This window comes from Lontra canadensis, unplaced genomic scaffold (genome assembly GCF_010015895.1).
Source record: "Lontra canadensis isolate GAN:19392208 unplaced genomic scaffold, GSC_riverotter_1.0 scaffold139, whole genome shotgun sequence".
Lineage (NCBI taxonomy): Eukaryota > Metazoa > Chordata > Mammalia > Carnivora > Mustelidae > Lontra > Lontra canadensis.
In genome coordinates, this window is record NW_022631133.1 from 350,508 (window position 1) to 372,742 (window position 22,235).

At 40.9% G+C, this 22,235-nt stretch overlaps 1 protein-coding gene across 4 annotated transcripts in view; it reads left to right on the plus strand.

Moving 5' to 3' along the window:
• TRMT9B (tRNA methyltransferase 9B (putative)) overlaps positions 1-22,235 on the plus strand; it is a 59,588-nt gene that overhangs the window by 21,137 nt on the left and 16,216 nt on the right. For all 4 annotated transcript variants that reach the window (XM_032843401.1, XM_032843400.1, XM_032843399.1 and 1 more), the window contains exon 2: positions 9,775-9,972. The gene's annotated coding sequence lies outside the window, so the exon portion shown is untranslated. The remainder of the gene's footprint in view (positions 1-9,774; positions 9,973-22,235) is intronic.

The following is a 22,235-nucleotide window of genomic DNA, read 5'->3' on the forward strand; positions in this document are numbered from 1 at the left end:
GTTCCAGAATGCAGTGCAATACGGAGTTTGCTCTTACACTGGGCAGGGAACCTTCACTTCAGAAATCAGCATGTTTGTGGCAAAGCGAGCTGGAGAACAAGAGCAACGGAAGTATGAGTGCCATTGAGTAGGTCTCTGGGGACATCACGTCACCTGCATATCCCTCTTGTTCCACATGACAGTTCTGCTAAGGCTGGCGATGACACAAAGCGGAGTGTTGCAGTCTGTGCTCAAAGCCATGACTTGGGGTTGGTGGAAAGGGACTGGCCCTCTGATGCATTATTGGGAAAACGAAAAGCATTTTACCTCTTTCTTGCATAAAAGGGGGAGAAAAACCATGAGGGACTCTTAATGCTAGGGAATAAACAGGGTTGCTGAAGGGGATGGGGGGATGAGGTAACTGGGTGATGGGCCCGTGATGTGATGAGCACTAGGGGTCACATGCAATGGGTGAATTACTGAACGCCACATCTGAAACTAATGGTGTACTGTAGGTTGGCTAATTGAATTTAAAGAAAAAAAATTGGGGACAACAGCAGCAAAGTTGGTTTTTTTTTTTTTTTTTTTTTTTTTTTTTTTTTTTTCCCTGAACGTAGCTTCCCTGACTATTCCATTTGCTGGGTCCAGCACTGTGGTCTAGGGTTAAGAAGTGTTTTATGATCAGTATGATGGTGGAAAATTGGGCAATAAGAGGGAAGCCCATGAGTAGACACAGCGTTTTTGAAGAATTTTGCCATAAAAGGAAGCAAGGAAATTAAGGCTTAAACTGGACAGTGATCTGTGGTCATGCCTGGGAAGGTTATATCTTTTTAAGAGACATTAAAAGATATTGAACCATATTTTTATATTAATGGGAAAGATTTAATAGCAAAGGGAAAGTTTTGTTTTTTAAGAGATATTGAAGCATATTTTTATATTAATGGGAAAGATTTAATAGCAAAGGGAAAATTGATGGTTGGCAAGAGAGGGGAGAGATGTGCAGGATGGAAGCTGTTGAGCTGTCAGCATATAGCTGGTAGGTTTGTTTTCTAGGTTACTATGAACAGTTCATCCCTTGTCTTTCTTCCAGGAGGAAGGAGTGTATAATAAATGCAAATAGGTTAGCATGAGCCCATGGAAATCAGAATGTTCCACACATCCCCAAACAATTTATATCATATGGGTATCAAGCATTTTGTTGAACATATAACTGTTGAATATATGTAGACCCCAGGATAAAATTTAGAACTTATCCAGAACTACATCAAAATAAAAGACACAATCTTTTCTGCATCAAAAGACACAATCAACAGAGTGAAAAAGCAACCTACAGAATGGGAGATAGTATTTAAAATTATACATCTGGGGGCACCTGGGTGGCTCAGTGGGTTAAAGCCTCTGCCTTCAGTTCAGGTCATGATCCCAGGGTCCTGGGATCGAGCCCCACAACGGGCTCTCTGCTCCGCAGGGAGCCTGTTTCCTCCCCTCTCTCTCTCTGCCTGCCTCTCTGCCTACTTGTGATCTCTCTCTGTCAAATAAATAAGATCTTTAAAAAAAAAAAAAATCATACATCTGATAGGAGGTTTATATCCAAAATATATAAAGAGCTCCTACAAATGAATAACAACAAGGAAAGAAAGAAAGAAAGAAAGAAAGAAAGAAAGAAAGAAAGAAAGAAAGAAGAAAAAGAACAAGCTAGATCACCTGACTTTAAAAATGGGCAAGGGCGGGGGGGCACCTGAGTGGCTCAGTGGGTTGAAGCCTCTGCCTTTGGCTTGGGTCATGATCCCAGGTCCTGGGATCGAGCCCCATGTCAGGCTCTCTGCTTGGTGAGGAGCCTGCTTCCTCCCTCCCTCTCTGCCTGCCTCTCTGCCTACTTGTGATCTCTGTCAAATAAATAAATAAAAAATAAAAATAAAAATGGGCAAGGGAATTGAATGGTTTTGTTTTTTTAAGATTTTATTTATTTCACAGACAGAGATTACAAGTAGGCAGAAAGGCAGGCAGAGAGAGGAGGAAGCAGGCTCCCTGCCAAGCAGACAGCCTGACGCGGGGCTCAATCCCAGGACACTAGGACCATGACCTGAGCCGAAGGCAGAGGCTTTAACCCACTGAGCCACCCAGCTGCCCCTTGAATGGGTATTTATCCAGAGATGACATAAAAATGGCCAACATGCATATGAAAGATGCTCAGTATCACTAATTACTAGAGAAATGTAAATAAAAACAATGAGATACCACCTCACACCCAATAGGATAGATAAAATTAAAAAAAAAAAAAGAACAGAAAATAGCACATTGGGAGGAGGTAGCACCCTTGCACACCATCAGCAGGAGTGTAAAATGATTGAGGCACTCTAGATAACAGTATGGAATATCCTCAAAAAATTAAAACTATCATATGATCCAGCAACCCCATTTCTGGGTATTTACCCAAAGAACAGAAAGTAGAATCTTGAAGAGCTTTTTGCACACCTATGTTCTAGCGGTGTTGATCACAATACCCAAAAGGTGGAAGTTACCCAAACGGCCATCAACAGATGAAAGGATAAACATCGTGGTGTGTACATATAATGAAATATTGTTCAACCTGAAAAAAGGAAGGAAATCCAGAGGTGAAACTTAAGGTCATTATGCTAAGTGAAATAAGCCAGTCACAAGACAAATACTGTATGAGCCCACTCATATGAGGTATCTAAAGTAGATAAACCCTTAGAATGATGGGTGGTTGATAGGGATTGGGGAAGGGGAAAAGGGGAATTATTATTATTTAATGGGCATAGAGTTTCAGTGTTGGAGGATGAAACCTTCTGGAGATCTGCTGAAGAACAATGTGAATGTACATAAGGCTACTGAGTTGTACACTTACAAGTGGTTGAGATGATAAATTTTATTTCACATGTTTTTATCACAACTAAAAATAAAAAATTTTAATTTATGACTTATTATTTGCCTCTTTCCTTTTAAAAGTTGTGAATCTAACAAGAGATTTTAACTGATGCTTCTAGCTATTTGGAAGCACTCATTCCTTCCCTTGGCAATTGTCCACCACCACCAAATCTGCCAGATACAGTAAGAGATATTATGGGTAAAGAGATGAGGCAGGGATGGTTCTTGTCCATACAGAGCTGAAAGTTAAGTTGGAGGAAATAAACATAAACACGAGTACAGTATTGTCTTTTCAGTTCCGTGTGATCCGTGCTTCCTGACAAGCGACAGAAACGGACATTGGTGATCTATTGGCTGATTAGGAATTTATTGGAAGGATATGGAGGTCATAGAAAGTCAGAGAATCAAACTTGGAAAGTAAGTGCACCCTAGGGCAGCTCCAGAACTCACAACCCTGAGGTTCAGTCATCAATCTGACCAGGACTCACTACCACCAATGCAGAGGCCTCCTGCCACACAAGGCTCCGTGGCCATAGTAATCGCTGGAGTGTGAGGACCTCTAAACTCGCAAACCCAGAGCCATAACAACAGAGAGAACATATTTTAAAAATAATTAGATATAATTATATGTAATAATTAGATATAATTATTAGCAGCATCACTCTAAATTCTCCCTTCCCTTCTACCTCATTTTCCCAAAATGGACCTATAAGAAAAAGAGAGTGTCACGTATCATATAGATCAGAATCATATATACAAGCCCCATCTCGCAGTCACAAGATATTGTTTCCATGTGGACCTTAAGTAAGTCTTTCTTAGGCCATTCTACTGTTTAAAAAGGCCCGAAATTTCTAGGTCCATGGTAAGATCAGTGATAGGACATCATTTATTACTTCTTTCACTGTAAGGTATGTTTCTTGGTCCAAAGCAATGTTGTGTGAGATACCATGTACTTGTTTCATGAACACCATGTGAGGCAGCCAGGATAGACCAAATAGTGGCCCCCGTGGTGCTGGTGTTGATGTGTATCCATGTCATACAGGGGGAGGAACAAGAGGGCACAAGGTGGTGAATCTAGCTGGGGGACAGGAGAGCCTTCATAGAGAATATGGCACAAACAGACCCTTCCAAGATAATTGTGTCTCCCAGGTATCCCAGGGGAGCAAGGTAGTTCCAGGCAGAGGGAGCAGATGAGAAAAACCATAAAGACATCAAATGTCTAAAGCATTCAGAGAAATTCAAGTCGTAAAGGTACAGCATGACATGAGCTAAGGAGCTGGTCCTGGACCACAAGTCAGCTAAGGATCTACACCGATTCCTTTATTCTTCATCACAGCAAGAATTTCTCAATGAAAGAAGCCATCATTGGTTTAAGTTCCGGTGCCAAGTCCTTATGGCAACAAGCAGTTTGCTGACTGGCTACTTTGAGTGGAACATCATAGTGGGAAATGCTGAAGCATAGGCTGGGGTCACATCTTGGAGGGCTTTATGTGACATGCTGAGGTATTCAAACTTGCTCTTTAAGTCCGAAGAGGAGTGAGATGTGACCTTGACCAAGCTGTTGAGGACACATTTTAGGGCACAGAGCTGTGAAGCCTGGGGGACTGGTGGGTCTAGAAACCATTGTATCAACCTGGTCCCCAAAACTCAGCCCTTTATTTCAGTGTTGGTTTGTGATCAAGCTAATGGAATGAGAAAATTAGAGGAGGTTTAGTCAGTTTTCCACAAAGCTAAATATTATTCAATATTAAAGATATTTCTTTAGTTCGAAATTGTGGGCCTCTCAACTTTCATGGGGGTAAATTATCCATTCATCTATGCAATTATGGTGACAGTATAAAATTGGTGTTAAAAATGTGTGTGTGTGGGTGTGTGTGTATGTCCATCCTAGCTTCAAGTAAAGAACCAGCTGGCCCCTCTGGTTCTCCAGATGTCCGTCTGAGATTTTTGGGAGAGGTCTGTGAAATCCATAAGAGTAGGAATTCCAAGCTGAGGCATTGGGGAAGGAGTGGGAGGCACATAAGAGGTGAGATGCAGATCGAATCTGTAGGAAAAGATGCTTGACCGTCCAGATCTTACTGTACTTTGTGTGCATGTGACCCTCTTCCTGAATCTCAGATAATCCAATTTTTTTCATGACAACCCTATGAATACCACTTTTGGATCAATGGTATTATAAACACCTTTTTATGAATGCAGAATACATCTTCACGTTTATCCCCTAATCCTATTCTTAGAGAATCATCAGATGGTATCTCGTTTTACATTGACACCATAGCCTTCATGTCAAATTCCATCTTGAACCATCATTTGACAGTAAGACCAGTGTGGAATTCCTTATCACCTGACCTGCCAAAACGTTCTTTCCTACGAGTAAAGAAGACGGGTCACATTCTGCTTCTCTTCTGGTGTTGCCCTCCTTCAGCATCAAAACAATTTTCTTCCAAGTTGCCATTCTGGAGATTCTATTATGTTTATCTTAACGCAGACCAGAGCTGGTTTTGTCAAATTGACACCCGCAGCAAAGGCCTGGAGGAAGCCGGGTGTTATAGTTTCATTTTTCTTGAATCTCATATTTGACTTCCTGGCAGTCTCTAATCTACAAAATCAAAATAAACCATAATAGAGCTCAATGAAGCAGGTCTAGTCATTCATTGCATGTGGAGGTGCAGCCTTCGGGAACATATCTCATCATCAGTACTGTGCTGGGAGCTCTTTGTTCCCACTTTGTATCCTCCTCCCGTAACCACCCTCCCTCCCACCCACACTGACCCTCTTCCCCAGACTTTGAGGACCTTCATTTCTGTCACTGAGACTGTGGAGATGGTATCCTGCCCCTAAATGGAGTCAAGTTAGACATGTAAGCTTTGAAATTTTTCAAGGAAAACAAAGTATTCTTGGGAATATTTGGTCTTTGTCCCAAGATAGATTTCCCTCACATCGTCTGCTTTCTTTGAACCTACACTGACTCTGGGGTGACCTTTGGACCCTGTTGGGATTCTGAAGAGTGCCATACTCTCCTAGGGCTACATATGATGTAGTTTGGAGGCCCTGAGTTTGTTCTGCTCATGAGATTTTAATTAGCAAAGCTAGTTGTTCCTTTTCTTACCATTTCTTCTATAATCTCTCTGGTGTGTCATTAAGGGCTTCTGTGTAGGATAGGGAATATTAATTAGAAGAACATCCTGTTTCACTTGCCTCATTACGTCGAGGGAATAATACTCAAAGTGTCACTCCAAATTATAAAAGCTAATATTACTCGCTATCTATACTTTTTATCAATAAATCATGGGCTTGCTTCCTGCTGCTCTCATTCAGTGATTGTTCTGTGCCTTCTATCAGCCTGGAGCTTCTTGAGAGGAGGGACCCACCCATTTTCTGCTCCTCTGGTAGCTACCAAAGCACCTGTTCCCTAGTAGGGGATGTATGAGGTTAAATATTTGGGATCCGTGGTGTTCTAATCTCATTCCTGTTCTCAACTCTGCATAATTTCTTTTGATTTGATATATTCCCATGGTCCTAACTGCCAAGATGTAGGATAATGATTTTTAAATGATCTTTAGTCCAGCCTGTGCTCTGGAACTCCATATCCATCTTACTTTGTTGTCTTCCAAACACGAAGGAAGCAATATATCCAGCCCTGAACCCTCCTTCTGATTATTTCCTCTGATGGTGAACCTTAGCACCATCGAGAGGACCATCTTTTTTATTCTTCTGCTCTTTTCTACACACATGTATACGACAGACTTTTATTGAGCACTGTGTAATTTGCAGTCCCCATCAAAGACATCAGCCATCGTGATCCTAAGCTCTATTGTCCCTAGCTGGAAAACACTGCATTCAGAGACCATAAGGAGTATGGACAAACAGCCCGTGCCAGAACACGGAATATAACCTGTTACTGATCATGGCAGTTCAAAGTCAGTTACCAACATCCAATCCCTCTTCTATCCTATTTCCCGTAGATGCATAAATCTTAACTAACCTTCTTTGATATATTTACATGTATTCCAAAAAAGGTTCATCAGTTTATATCTGGTCATTACCAAAGTTTCATTTTGTTCGGCTTTCGTTGTCTCTCCCACTTTGTTTTAGGATGGTGGTGGTCCCTTTTACAATGTCAGCATTATTATTACTACTGCTTCTTCTTTAGCATGCTCTTCCTCGGTCCCCCAGTCCTGCTAATCTGATCATTTCTCCTTACATAATATCTTTTATATTTGGCCTTACACGCTTAATATCATACCTAAAATATTTAACTGGGTTCTTTCTCTGTCTTCATTGTGAACTCAGCCAGGAAACATGAGCCTACAGTATTGCCAAAGGAGATTTTCTGAAAATTTAATCCCAGTATTGTTATCATACAGTGTTATGTTAATTTCAGGTGTACAATACAGTGATTCAAGAATTCCATACATCACCCGGTTGTCATCACAAGTGTCCTCCTTCATCCCTGTCACCTGTTTAATTCATCCCCCCCACCCACCTCCCCTCTGATAACCATCAGTTTGTTCTCTATAGTTAAGAGTCTGTTTCTTGGCATGTTTCTCTTTCCCCCGCTTTGCTCATTTGTTTTGTTTCTTAAATTCCACATACAAGTGAAATCATATGGTATCTTCTCTTACTGATTTGTTGCACTTGGCATTATACTCTCTAGCTCCATCCATGTCATTGCAAATGGTAATATTTCATCATTTTTTATGGCTGAATAATATTCCTGAGTGTGTGTGTGTGTGTCCTCTTCTTTATCCATTCATAAATCAGTGGATATTTGGGTGGCTTCAGTATCTTGGTTATTGTAAGTGATGCTGCTGTAAACATTGGGGTGTATGTATCCCTTTGAATTAGTGTTTTGGTGTTTGGGGGTAAATAGCCAGTAATGAGATTACTGGATTATAGGGCAGTTCTATTTTTCACTTTTTGAGAAAATTTTCTACTGTTTTCCACAGTGGCTGCACCAGTTTGGATTCCCACCAACAGTGTAAGAAGGTTCCTTTCTTTCTACATCATCCTCAACACCCATTGTTTCCTGTGTTTTTTATTTTAGTCACTCCAACAGGTGTGAGGTGATAGCTCACTGTAGTTTTGACTTGTATTTCCCTGCTGATGAGTGATGTTGAGCATTTTTTCATGTGTCTCTTGGCCATCTGTATGTCTTCTTTGGAGAAACATCTGTTCATGTCTTCAGCCCATTTTTAATTGGATTATTTGGGGTTTTAATGTTGAATTATGTAAGTTTTTTTATATATTTTGGATACTAACTCTTTATTGGATATGTCATTTGCAAATATCTTCTCCCATTCCATAGGTTGCCTTTTAGTTCTGTTCATTGTTTCGTTTGCTGTGCAGAAAATAAGTTTTTTACTACTAACTATTCCAGAGATATATGCCATATGATAAAAGGACTCATCTGAATTCAACATTTTTAAAAGACGGACACTATCCTATTTTGTCTTTACCCAGCAACTTCTTGGAGAATACCAAATTCACATTTTCAGTGGGGGGATATTTGGATCATAATTTAGTAAACATAAGGAAAGTCAATTACACATGTAGGTATTGAAGGCATGATTTTGGCGTACAGAAAATCTTCCCCACCCTGCTCCCATCCAAAGAGCTCACAAATGCCTTCTGCACTGTCTACAATTCCTTTCATTGGCTAGTGTTACGGACTCATCTTCAGGGGCATATTGGAGAAGGTTAATAGATGTAGGCACTAATGCCTGAAGGAAAGGCACATAGCCAAGTTGGCACTCCACGGAGGGCCTAGGTCAGGGCACACAAGCGTGGATCTAAGTAGAGAGCATTTCTTTTCAGGACTAGCATGAGGGCTCAGTAAACCACATCATCTCCTTTATGATAAAGGCAGGCTCTAAAATTGCCAGAGGAAAGATGAGGTCCAATGACAAATAGCTCTCTCAAGACCCTTCTTAAATGTTCTTCCTAAAAAGTCAACCCTTGGGGCTCTCAGTGGTACAGATCATATATTTGATACAGTTGAGAGATGACTGGGGTTTAAATGTATAGACATATTCTGAAGACCCAAAATAAAGCTTTCCAAAGCACCCCCATATCAGTGATTCTTAGATAGGGACCAAGACTGGGGTGGGTAAAGAGCAGGGGGAAGCCACGTTCATGTCACTCCATCATCCTGAGATCACTGCCTACAGTAGGAGGTGCAATCTGTGGCAGTGAGATGTACATATAAGGAAAATGAAGACTAGGGAACATGGTTAAGAACTGTGATCTAGATTAAGGTCCATTTGCTTCATTTACAGACAAGGAATCAGGTCCCCGAGTATTACAGAATTGGCTTTTCCTATCACACCAGGCAGTCCTCCAGATCTCATTTTATACCCCAAGACTTCTATATTACGAAGTGCTCTTTGGCATACAAGGCCCATCTTTATTTTCAAAAGTAACTAAGAGTCTTCTGATGAGTTTCATGACAGACCCACTGTGTGATGAGAAAAGAAAAGAAATGTGAACAACGAAGAATAAGTAGCAGTACTTCTCAAAGTGATGCTGATATTATGAACAAATATTGAGCAGTTAAATTGTACTGGAATGATTTAATGCAGTTTGATAATGTTGTCTTAAATAGCATACATTTCCTTAAGCCATGGGATTCAGAGTTGACCCTCAGTGCTTGTCATTTTTCTAGGAACAAGATGAGATCAATCAATGTAATTTTGGGAGAAAGTACTGCATATTTTATAGAAAGCTTAGGAATTAATTCAGAAACGGCTCTTACCATGGCTGGAATTCTCCACATATTCCCAGTTCTTTCTAATCCCTTCTTCTCTGGGTAATTTATACATGGGTCAAGAGGTCAGCCTGAGCTATGGCTGGCTCAGTATTTGTCTTATGTAAAATGACATTGAGCATTTGTGCTTTCCCGAATAGGGCCTGTGTTCCCTTTGGAGACTCATGCAAAGTGCGTCATCGCGTGAAGGACCTCGCTGTTGGATTTCACTCGACTACTTTTCATTTACATTCCACACTGACAAAGTCATGGGCAAAAACTGTCACTCTCTGAGGGTAAAAACTGCCATGCTTCACAAAGGCAAGAAGTAATTTTCCTGTAATCACAAGATGACTCAGGTTAGTAGCTTTTAGCTCTTACTGTAATTCAAATAACAGAAGGGCACTGGGGCACTGGGCAAACCTCATTAGTCCCTATCTCGATAATTTTAAATTTATGATAATGTGATATAAAGTAAGTTGGAGTTTATTTTTGTACGAGGTGGTAAAAGAATTTAAAAATAGTTACATAGGGTGAGGTCAAATTACAAGAAAGCATGTAGTATTTTTTAGATGCGAAATGCTTTTCTAGTAAAGAGCATTGCTAAGTGATAGCTGTCATCCTATAAAAGTTTGCAGTATTGTCTGTACTTGAAAGTAATACGTAGATGTTAAGTTTGAAGGATCATGGATTAAAAGGTAAAAAAGACAAAAAACCTGTATCTTGTAGTTAAGTCTTTGGACTGTCCTGACCAACTTGTATTGTTATGTTAGACTTGCAGTTGGAGGGGCACCTGGGTGGCTCAGTGGGTTAAGCCTCTGCCTTCGGCTCTGGTCATGATCTCAGGGTCCTGGGATCGAGCCCCGAATTGGGGTCTCTGCTCAGCAGACAGCCTGCTTCCCCCTCTCTCTCTGCCTGGCCTCTCTGCCTACTTGTGATCTCTCTCTCTCTCTTTCTCTTTCTCTCTGTCAAATAAATAAATAAAATCTTCTTAAAAAAAGAGAAATCAGAATCTCCTAGGGTATTAAGCAGAAAAACAAGGTGATGTAGCTCAGTCTGGCAAACTAATTAGGGGGAAAAAAAGAATTGCAATTGGAGTAGGTTTTTACAATTTAGAGTTTATGTTTGCTTTTTTTAATATTGCATCCTCTGTGGCATTTATAATGGGAGAACAATCTATATGCTTACATTTGCTTTTAGTTACAAAAATGTGACTTCTGCCTGCCTGGGGTACATGTGTGAAACAGCCTCTGCCAGGGCAGGAAATCATGAAATAGAAAAGACAATTGGGGAAAAGCTCGGTCCTTGCCCTGTTTCCTGTTGGTCTCAGCAGGGCATTTATGATTTCTGACCCCGTACTTGAGGGCCAGTTTGTCTGGAGTAAATTACCATTGTCTTGCAGAAGGAACTAAGCAACAGTCTCACAGATGCATTGGTTCTGCAGGTAGATGTTGAGTGACTGCTCTGTGTTCTGCATGATCCAAAGACAAAGAAAGGTCCTAGTCCCGTTCCTGCCCTCCTGGAGCTTCTAATCTCATTAGGCACATATACGAAGTTGAGAATTCAAGATGGGATCAGGAAAAATGTGAGAAGAGTGATATAGATCATAAATACGCAGAACACAGGAAGAGTGGGGAAGGCTGGTAAATATCTATGGCTCTGCCTCAAGTCTTTATGGAGGAGGAAAAAGTCTGCTAGACTTCAAAGGCCAGGTAAGATTTTGGAAGGGGAAGGTGATAGAGCATTTCAGATGACAAAGGACAGTCTGCTGGCTTTGGCAAAGACCCGAATGAGGAGCTGTGGGACACCCACTGACAGAAGGGTGAGAAGGGGTCTTCAGGTAGAAGCTGAAAGCTTGAGACGCGGTGGCTCTAGGAGAGAAGACTGGGAGGACAGACTGGGACCAGGTTGTGGAAGGCTCTGAATGCCAGACAGGGGAGTACAAGCTTCTTCCCACAGAGAATAGAGACCCCTGAGAGGCTTTCAACACTATTAAATGGCTTTTATCCGTTATCTGGAAAATTATCCAGGATTGGCATGAAGCAGAGATTCTAGATTGCTTTTCTTGAGCTCATGGAGGGAAAATGACAAATTGCACCATCAAGCCAGGAGTAACACTCATACTTTGTAGTCCCTGCTGTCCCCTTTTACCACAGGGACGCACAGGGTCTCCAGCAAGCAATGATTAATGGAGGAAGGATGGTGCAAACTCCCAGCCTTAAGGATATATAAGATGTGGGGAGTGGGAGAAAGGCCAAGGGGCGGGGCAGAAAGAGTGGAACCTGTAACAACAGCTCAGATACTAGGTTGTGGCCGTGCAAAAAGAAAGGCAGAGAGACAACAAAGATGGCAGTGGTAGTATCACAACTCTGACCTCTAGGCTAGCGCTGGTTCCCAGAAGACGTTGCCATCCCAGCATGTTCTAGTGCCGCCCAGCTCTAGCAAGGGTCTTTTTGTCTATTTGTGGCAAGTCCTATCGGGAACTCTGGTGGCCACAACGCGATTCGTCCACTGTGACACCCCCTGAGGTGGGTGCCGTGGTTGCAAAGACCCATCCAAGTCTGTGATAAGGTCTGTTGGCAGCAAACATCAAAACAAACTCCTCCTCAGGCAAGAAGGAGGGATTCATTGGCAATGTACTAAGGAGCTGGCAGAAGAAAGAGCTACAAACCAAACCCCAGGAAAGGCAACAATTGGAAGAAACCTGGGCATCTTTGGCTTGTGCCATCAGGAACTGGGTTCCAACTACCTCTTACCAGTTTCTCAGGGGAGAGAGAATGACTGTCCCAGATTGGATTATATGTCTACCCCTTCGCCTTCGCCTATGTGACCAGCAGCCCCGGCATCATTGAAGTCTGATATGGGCAGTTCCTCAAAGGAAGAGAGGATAAGCAGAAATTTCTAAAAAGTATTTAAGCTCTGAGGCGCCTGGGTGGCTCAGTCAGTTAGGCATTTGACTCGTGATTTCAGCTCAGGTCATGATATCAGGGACCTGGGATCAAGCCCCATGTGGGGCTCCACGCTGAGTGGGGAGTCTGCCTGGGGTTCTTGCTTTCCCTCTCCTCCCCCTACCCCTCCATGAGCACATGTTCTCACTCAAATAAATAAATAAATAAATAAAATTTAATTTCTAAAATGTCTGGGGATACAAATAATGGTCATAAGTGTGTGGCCTCAGGCTTGGGGAGAGATCAGCTATTTCACAGAATCTCAGATTTCCAAAATGATTTTTTCACAACTACTTCTGCTCTTTCAAACTAAAGTCTTACTGTTTATAAACAAAGAAACAAACAGATACTGGCCAGAAATTATCCTCAGCAGTAACTTCATGCCTTCATGTTTTGGGTTCCACACATTAGTGTCCTTTCTCCTTCCCTCTCTCCTTCCCATCCTTTCATAGCAGTCAGACCTTCAAACCCATCGGGTAACCTGAAGTGATTTGATTTCTGTGCCTTAGCTATGATAGAACCTTTAAGTTTGAGAGAGAGAGAGAGCACACAAGCAGGAAGGGCAGAGAGAGAATCTCAAACAGACTCTGCACTTAGCGTAGGGCCCGAGGTGAGGCTCAATCTCACAACCCTGAGATCACAGCCTGAGCCAAAACCAAGACTCAGGACATTTAACCGAAAGCACCATCCAGACGCCCCCAAAGGGCTTTAAGAAACACAGTGGCTTGCCCAGTTTGGGTCAGTCTTTGAATAGATACTTATTACAAGTGCAATTAAATTGAATTCTAAGGTGACGATCCCAATTTCTCATGCATTCATTTGGGGATGTGTTATTCTACATGTAAGCAGGGCTCATAGACAGTTTCCTTTTTAACAATTTCCATTTACTCTGGAAATGAACATAATATATTAAACTCCAGCATACTACAATTCTAGACTTCTAGAGCAAGAGTTTTTAAGCTTCTTTGGTGTGATTTTGAATTTTAATTTTTTTTTTGAATTTTAATTTTTTAATACAAAGCTTCAAGCAAATTTCAGTTACAAGTTGTCAAATCTGATTTCTGTTAATGATTGATTAATGGCAATGCATTCTACAAACAGTGAATATTAGAATCTAAATATGTAGTTCTGAGTCCTAATTGGAATAGATATAAATTAATAAAAACATACAGCTATGTATTTTATCTCTTCTTTATTTTTATCCCTATAAAGTTGGGACTCTTAGATCTTTATCTACTTTTCCCACTTCCCATGTCTTGCTTCTTTTGCATTAACATATAGGAAGCACATGAGAATCATTCAAAATATATTTGTTGTCCATTTTTTTCTCCTTCTTTTCTCTTCCCCTAGTGCCTTTCCCCTTCCTTATCATTCCATTTTGCTCCCTTAAAAAGAAAAACTACAGGGGTACTTGGGTGGGTCAGTCATTTAAGCATCTGACTCCTGATTTCAGCTCAGGTCATGATCGCAGGGTCATGGGATCGAGCCCTGCATCAGGCTCCATGCTCAGTAGATAGTCTGCTTGTCCCTCTCCCTCTGTCCTTCCCCCTGCTCTCTCCCTCTTGAATAAATAAACAGAATCTTAAAGAAAAAGAAAAAGAAAAGAAAAACTGTATTGGCACATATTTTTGTCTCCTTCTTTGTTTTATGGGGAACACTGTTTCTTCTATTACAACTGTGTTGTTTAGGAGATTAACCGTCCACCTATCGGTTAGGCTCCAAATTGCTGTTTCCTTGCTTCTAAGGCTTATAAATATTGTGAAATCATTCTGAAGGATTTTATTCTCCCATAAGCTCGGCAGGTTTTTCCAGTAAGTGCCCTTGCAGATAGCCACATCGACAGCTAGCTAAACCTTCCAGCTGGTCAACATAGGAGTAATAAATCAGGAAATTTCAGTTTGTCCAAACATGTCGAACAAGGCACTGACATATCCCAGAATTTTCTTAATGGGTAACAATAGAATAACAGAGTAATTAGAGAATGATTGTAAATAAGAAAAGGACCCACATGCTGTTATAAGCTAAGGCTAAGGCAGCATCTTTCCTGGATTCTTTACATAATTTCTGTCCCCATCCATTTACTGAGATCCACAATCCTCTTATATCATTGTAGCTGTGCTTCTTGGAGGCTGGAGCTAACAAAATTCATCCTTAATTTCACGTTGAATATTTAGGTAAAGCTATTCAGTTATCTAGTAAGCACATGAATCTAGGGTTGGTAAAGTAACTTTCTTTTCTTGCAGCAGACCAATTAGTCATTAACTTGCTGCCCTAATATGACACCTTTACTGAGGGCAAATGGACTTTATTCTTCACTGGTTACTGGATAACCTGGCATGAAACATTATCTTATTTAAATTAGTACAAAATCCTCAGAAAATTTCCCTATGCCATGTCCTTAAGGGTTATTTGTGAATCAATTTTTAAGTGTGTGGTTGTTGAAGTCAAGTTGGGTCCACATCCCAAGCATTGGGTTTATTTCTATTTGTTCAGGTCTTTTTTATGTTCGTCGAAAGTTTTATAGTTTTATTCCAAGAAAAAAGAGGAAAGGAAATCCTTAAATTTTGTCCTTAAATTTCTGACCTAAAAACTCTCTCAACAGTTTCTGTATATATTATTACATAATCTAATTTCATGGGAATACTGCCTCAACATAGTATCCTAACTCATCTTCTACCCTAGTGATCTCCAGTTTCTAGGTCTCCCCCAGGAGGCACTAACTAAATGACATTCATTCATCCTGGCAATGGCAGAACACAGCTGAGAAAGGATATTCTGCTCAGCTTTGAGTTTTAAAATGCTTTAAACCTCATAGCAAGACAATTGTCTGAAAGTGAAAGGATTTTCTTACATTGAAATATACAGGGAAGTACATATAAGTGTACACTTAGGTGAATTTTCACAAAATAAGCACACTTGTGTAACCAGAACCCAGATCAAGAAATAGAATATTACCCACACCTGGGATGGTGCTTCCCCTGCTCCTTTGCTATTACCACACCCCCAGGTAACCACGATTTGATTTCTAATTGCACAGATTGTTTTACCTGTTTCTGTACTTTGCATAAATGGAATCCTACACTCTCTATTCTTTTGTGTCTTTCTCTTTTCACATTATATTTAGGAGACCGAGCCATCTCATTGCATACAGTCACAGACTTTTTCATTCTTATTACTCTCCAGTATTTCATCATATGAATCCATGGCAATCTATTTGATCGTTCTATAATGATGGACTATTGATGATAGACATAATGCATGGTTTCCAGGGTAGTGCCATTTTGAAGAGTGCTACTGTGGAAATTCTAGACTGTCTTTTAGTGAACATTCATGTGCATTTCTTTTGGATACATATACACGTACATAAAGAGTACAATCTCTGGGCCACAGGATGTGCAGATGTTTGGCTGTAGTTGTCTCTTGCCAAACAGTCTTCCAAACAGGCTGACACGATTTATACTTCTACTAGCAGCGTATTCTAATTCTGGCAGGTCCATGTTCTCACCAGGACCTAGTACCCTCTGTATGTTTCCTGTTAGCTGTTCTCTCACTTAGAGTGTGGTATCACACTGTGGTTTTAATCTGCAGCTGTCTGATATGAATGAAGATGAGCATGTTTTCATATGTTTCCTGTTCATCTCCTGCCCACTGTGCAGTTCTGTGGATTTTTTGTCCATTTTTATATTGGGTTGTTTGTCTCTTGCTTAATGATGTGGAAGAATTCTTTATATTCCGGATATAAATTCTTTGTCAGATGTATGTAGTGTGACTATCTTTTTACATCCTATGGGTTGAATTTTCACTCTCCTACTGATGTCTTAATTTAATTTATTTTTAAAGATTTTATTCATGTATTTATTTGAGAGAATGAGAGAGGGAGGAGTGTGAGTGGTGGGGTGGGGGTGGGGGACAGGCGGGGCAGAAGGAGAGAGAGAATCGTAAGCAGGCTCTATACTCAGCACAGAGTCCTGATGCAGGGCTCAATCTCATGACCCTGAGATCATGACCTGAGCCAAAACCGAGAGTCAGACACTTAACAGACTGAGCCACCCAGGTGCCCTGTGATGTCTTAATTTTAATAGTCCAATTTATTTATTTTCCCTTTTATGGTTAGTTCTTTCTAGGACCTGTTCAAGAAATCTTAACCTACCTCAAGGCCAAACAGAAGCTCTCTTTTTCCTCTAAAAGCTCTATTGTTTTACCTCACAGCAAAAGGGTATAATTCAGAAATGTCACCAGTAGATATCTGGAGACAGAATTAAATAAGAAAACAAATGAGTATGTTTTCCATTGAGCCAGAACATGGAGGACTGATCAGAGAGAAAATAATGGTGTAGAAAGAAACTCCCATCACAAACAAAAGACAAATCCCTTCTGGTTACTGGGCTGTGAGCTTAGAACCTATTCTCCCCATCTCTGAGCTCCCTTTCTAGGCGTGGTTACTATAGGAACTGTCCTGAGAATATGCGGCTATGGTGACCCCTCCCTGGGGACAAGGAGACACTCAAGGGGACAAAACAAGGCCTCTCAGAGTCCTCTGTGCTGTGGGTCAAGTGCAGTGTCTCATCTCCTTGATGAGCTACTAAGAAAATCTTTTCTCAGAAAGCCTTTTCAGGTCCTCTGAATGTTTTTACTAATTATACATGCATGTGATAGGCATAGTTTTACAATGGTCATTAAGAGCAGTCTATTTTTTTTGCACCCACTTCAAATCTCAAAGTTACATTTGAAATTGTGGGTGTCGGACATGTCTCAATGTGCACCATCTCTCCTTGGTTCTTTGCCCAGGAACGTGGCATTAAGAAAGACTGCAGGGTGAGAGGGATGGCTTACAGACGGGCATAAGGAAACTTTATGGGTGATGGCTACATTCATTATTATAATTGTCTTGTGGTTCCCCACGTGCATATGTAGAAAACTTAGGAAACTGCACACATTAAATATGTGCAGTTTGTTATACTTCAATTTTACCTAAACTGTTAACAATAAAATAATTTAAAAATATTATTAATTTTCCTGGATTTTCATTTTTCAATTTACTCGTTAAACATGGTTAGTGCTGTTATATTTAAGACTAATGCTACATACCATGGGCTGACCAAAGATGCATATTTAATGTTGTTTCCTGAGCATTCAGAAACTGTCAGGAATTAGTAGATTAAGTAGAATTACTTAAGTAACTACTTAAATCATTGTAATACTTTGTAGACTATGAAACATTTCAGGTCCTGTGGAATTTAGGGATGAAGGAAGTTACATTTATTTGAGAAGTCTGGAGAAAACCACAGGCAAAAGTTGCTTTGTGGCTCACAACATCAAGTTTTAAAAGGCAGGATACAATACTGTATTCCATTTTCTCCCAGTTTTGTTACATCTGTAGTAAAAAGAAAATGTTAATTTTATGAAGAAAAAAAAAAAAAAGACACACTCACATAGTAACTCCTAATAGAATATGACTGATAGTTTTTACTTTTTCATTACCTATTCAACATTTCTTAGGTGAGCTGTTTATTCCCTTTTTTTTGGCTTAAAATGCCCATGCTGTGTTTCCATCAAGAGCAGTTGCTTGGGGACTTACGTGGCTGTTTCCATGATTTTGCAGAGACATGGAAAATGGTGCTGGAGCTACATGCTGGTCCTAAAGCTTCTGCCCAGACCCAATCCACATTTTTTTTGGTTTTTTTTTTGTTTTTCCTGCTCATATTTAATGGCCAACATCCAGGCTTTCCCCGAATAAAGTTAGGTGGAGAAGTGTTTTCTTAATCACATGCCCAGAACAAGACAACCAAATATTTGTGACTTCTTAATGATGACCCTGTTGCTAGAAAAATTGCTGAGATCCTTGTTTTTGTTCCTCTCTCCATGGGAAACACATCAGGCCACTGACCTCTTTTGTTAGTTCCCTATCATTTTCTTGCCTCTCCCATTTTCCAAGGAATACAGGCTAGACACAGAACAAAAACCAAAGATCTTAGTGTAAGAAGTAAGGCTGGGTTAGAGAGGATGCTTGTCGTGGTCAGGTCAGAAACGCCAACAAGTGTGAGTGCAAAGGGGAACTGATGGATTCCGAGGTGAGGAGGATAAGGAGTAGCCCCCAAGACTGTGAGAGCCAAAGTCTCAGGGAGTAGAACCGGGATTTTACACGTGCCATGTTTCCTTTCCTCTCTGTGTTTGTCTCTCATCCGTTTGCTTTGCCTTACTTCATTCTCTTTCACCTAAAGTCAGCTCTTCTCTGCATGGGGGAAATGTAGCCATGGGCAGCCTGACCTTCACATCTTTCTAGCTCTGGGATGCCAGACACAAGGCCACTGGTTCTTTTTTTTTTTTTTTTTTAATGTATTTATTTTAAGAGGGAGGGAGAGGGTGTGTGTGAGAGTGGGACTGGGGCAGGGAGGGGCAGAGGGAAAGAGAGAATCTTAAGAAGGCTCCATGTTGGGGGCTCGATGCCCTAGCCCTGAGATTAGAACCTGAGCTGAAATCAAGAGTTGGACGCTTAAGTGACCAAGCCACCCAGGCATCCCAAAGCTACTGGTTCTTTAGCTCCACACGGAGATCTCTCCAGGAAGGCCTCTAATTGGCCCACCTTGTATCACCTGCCCACCTTGGACCAATGATGTGTGCAGGGATACGATACCATGATCGGCCAGGCCTGGGTCACATGCCCATCTAGGAAGGACAAGATAAAAATTATCAGAATGAGGGGACTGGTGAACATGGTTGGACAAATATAAATAATAGCTACTCTAGTCTCCTTAGAATTAGATACGGCAAGGTCAGTCTTTTAAAACTGTAAATATTGTAAATCCAATCATGTTACCCACCCCCAACCCATCTACCAATGAGAACTTTCTACTTCCCATGGCACTTCAAGTAAGACCCAAATCAGTTCTTTGAATTTTCAGTGGTCCACTTCCTCTGTCTTCTCCTTACCTTTCAAATTATTTTGCCTTCTCTTCTGACTCACCAGCAGGCATCAGTTAGCTAGCTACAAGGGCCTAGAGTTTTACAGCACACAGGTTAAGAAGCCTGGCTAAACGAAACCCTATCTCCCTAGGTTCCCCTTGAACCCTGTGTTTTAGTACTAATCTCACAAACTTAATCACATTACCTCATTCAGAAGGATTCTCAAGGAATTCTCCTCTATGTATAAAATCTACATGAAAAATATTACAGGAAATTTAAATCCTGTGTTAAAAAAATATCACATGGGAGAGCCCCGACTCTACAAATCAGTTTCACAGTCAGGTCTTTACTCTGCAATATATAATCTTAACTGTAAAATACAGTAAAAACAAAATGGATTTCTGTTGTTCACACACTTTAAAATAGCTCTTTGTTTACCGTAGAGGCTAAGCAATTTGGGAGAGGACTTAGAGGAAGGTCTCCAAAGGGTGCTGTTCAGATACTACAAATTCTGAGCTTATAGCTGCAGCCTATTGAAGATAATCGAGTTTATGTTGTTTGCCACTTAACGTGTGCAAATACAAGAAAGTTAAATGTATTTGTTCTGGGGTTCCTCAAAATTGCATTGCCTGATTTGATTCCTCCAGGGGGAAAATGTTAAAGAGACTTAAGTTTATGGAGATTTTGATTAAAAAGAAAGGCACTCCGTGTTTGGGTCTTTCTGCTGTGGAGGCAGTTATAGACAGCCGTATGTTTACTTTGTAAATTGCAGTTGAGGGAGTAACATAAGCTGTTTCCAGTTTGGGTGGAAGTTGTGTCAGACCTCACAGATGAGATGTGTACTCTGTTATGAGTTTGCCAGATTTTTTGCAGGGGCTGTGGGCAGGTCCATGGTAATTAAGGAGAGTCTACTGCTAATTTGTTTTCTTAAGAGTAAATCCTGAACAGCTCCTCCTTGCAAGAGAAAGAATGATGGAATTAGAATATCATCATTTGGTGATGACTGTAGTACTAACTGTTTTGGGCAAGAATCACTGAGAGATAGGATGCTAAAATTAGCTGACAAGACTCTGAGAAACAGGATATTTATGTAGTCTCAAAGCATCTCTCCACAAGATATTTCTTAAATGCAAGGGGGAGTAAGAAGGGAAAGGCACTTTGTAGTTCCTAATGAGACAGCATCTTACTCAAGGGCTTCCTACTTTCCAGGGTGGGGGTGGTGAGAGGATGGAGGGTGGGGAGAGGCACACAGGGGCTGTCTGGAGACTATGCCCTTCTCCTGTGGCTCTCTCATCTGCCAGCTTGTGAGTGGAAAGTCCCTCTCTTCCCATACTCCTCAGGGTTACTCCCTCTTCTCGAAAAGCCAGTGCCACCTTCTGTACTCAGGATTAAATTCTATTCTGGTTATGTTTGTTGATTCGTTTATTGAGGGTCTGCTGTGTGCCAGCTCCAGGGGATTCAGCTTTAAATAAGACAAGCCCTTGATCTCGAGGATCTTCCTGCCACTGCTAGATGAAAATACCAAATAAACTATTGTAGCCCTTTGGATCTGTTGAAGTATGCATGAGATGCACAGGAGTATACAAGGGGCAGTAGGGCCCTTAAATGGTTGAAAATACTTTGGGGGCACCTGGGTGGCTCATTGGATTAAGCCTCTGCCTTCGGCTTGGGTCATAATCTCAGGGTCCTGGGACTGAGCCCCGCATCAGGCCTTCTGCTTGGCGGAGAGCCTGCTTCCCCCACACAGCCGCCTGCCTCTCTGCCTACTTGTGATCTCTGTCAAATAAATAAATAAAATCTTTTTTAAAAATTAAAAATGGAGCACTGGGTGTGGTGCATAAATAATGAATTCTGGAACACTGAAATTTTTTAAAAATTAAAAAAAAAAAAACTTTTATATTGACTGGTAAAAAGCCACACCCTGGACTCCTGGCCACTTCCCTGGGATACTCTTCATGGACAGGCCTCAAGAGAATAATTAAAAGATTAAACCCCAAACAGCAGAGGCCTCTAAGAATGCTTTTACATTTTCCCACTCCTTTTGATTGCCTAATCCTGCATGAGAGGTCAAACAAGGCTTTCTGGAAGAGGCAATGTGTGTGTCGAGAATGAACACAGGTAAAGCACAGGGTCTGTTCAGGCCCCCGGATCAGGCAGAGAATATGTCACATGGGAGAGACCAGGGTTCACTGAGTGGAACAGCTCATCTGATGGGGGGAAGGGTGGTGAGAAATGGCTTCAAGAGGTAAGTTAAGGCCAGATCAGAAAAGCCTTATCTGCCCTTCTAAGACACCTGAACTTGATTGGACAAGCTAGAAAATGCCTCTGAAGATGAGAAGCAGCACAATTCGATTTCTGTTTCAGAAAACCAGCTGTGGTGTAAGTGAAGGAAAGGGATTGAAGGGGAATAAAACAAACAAACAAAAACGCTGTTAACAGACTGTGGAAGTAATTCAGGCAGGAGATGAGCACCTTTTCTAAAGTAGAATCAGTACGGAAATAGAGAAATAGTTGTAATCCAAAAACATTAAAAAGGTAGAATCGATACGGCTTTGTGATTGGATTGGAGTGATGAGCTACCTGTTATAAAATTTTAAAACATACTTAGCATTAGACAGAATGGTTTTATCCAGAGTGAACCATTTGGTAAGCCTTTTACCTATGCTTCCAAAATGAAGAATTGATCTTGCGCAGAAACTTACAGTGACTGGCTCATTTACAAACCATTATTTTTCGAAGATCTACAGATAAAAACTGTGTATATTTGCTAG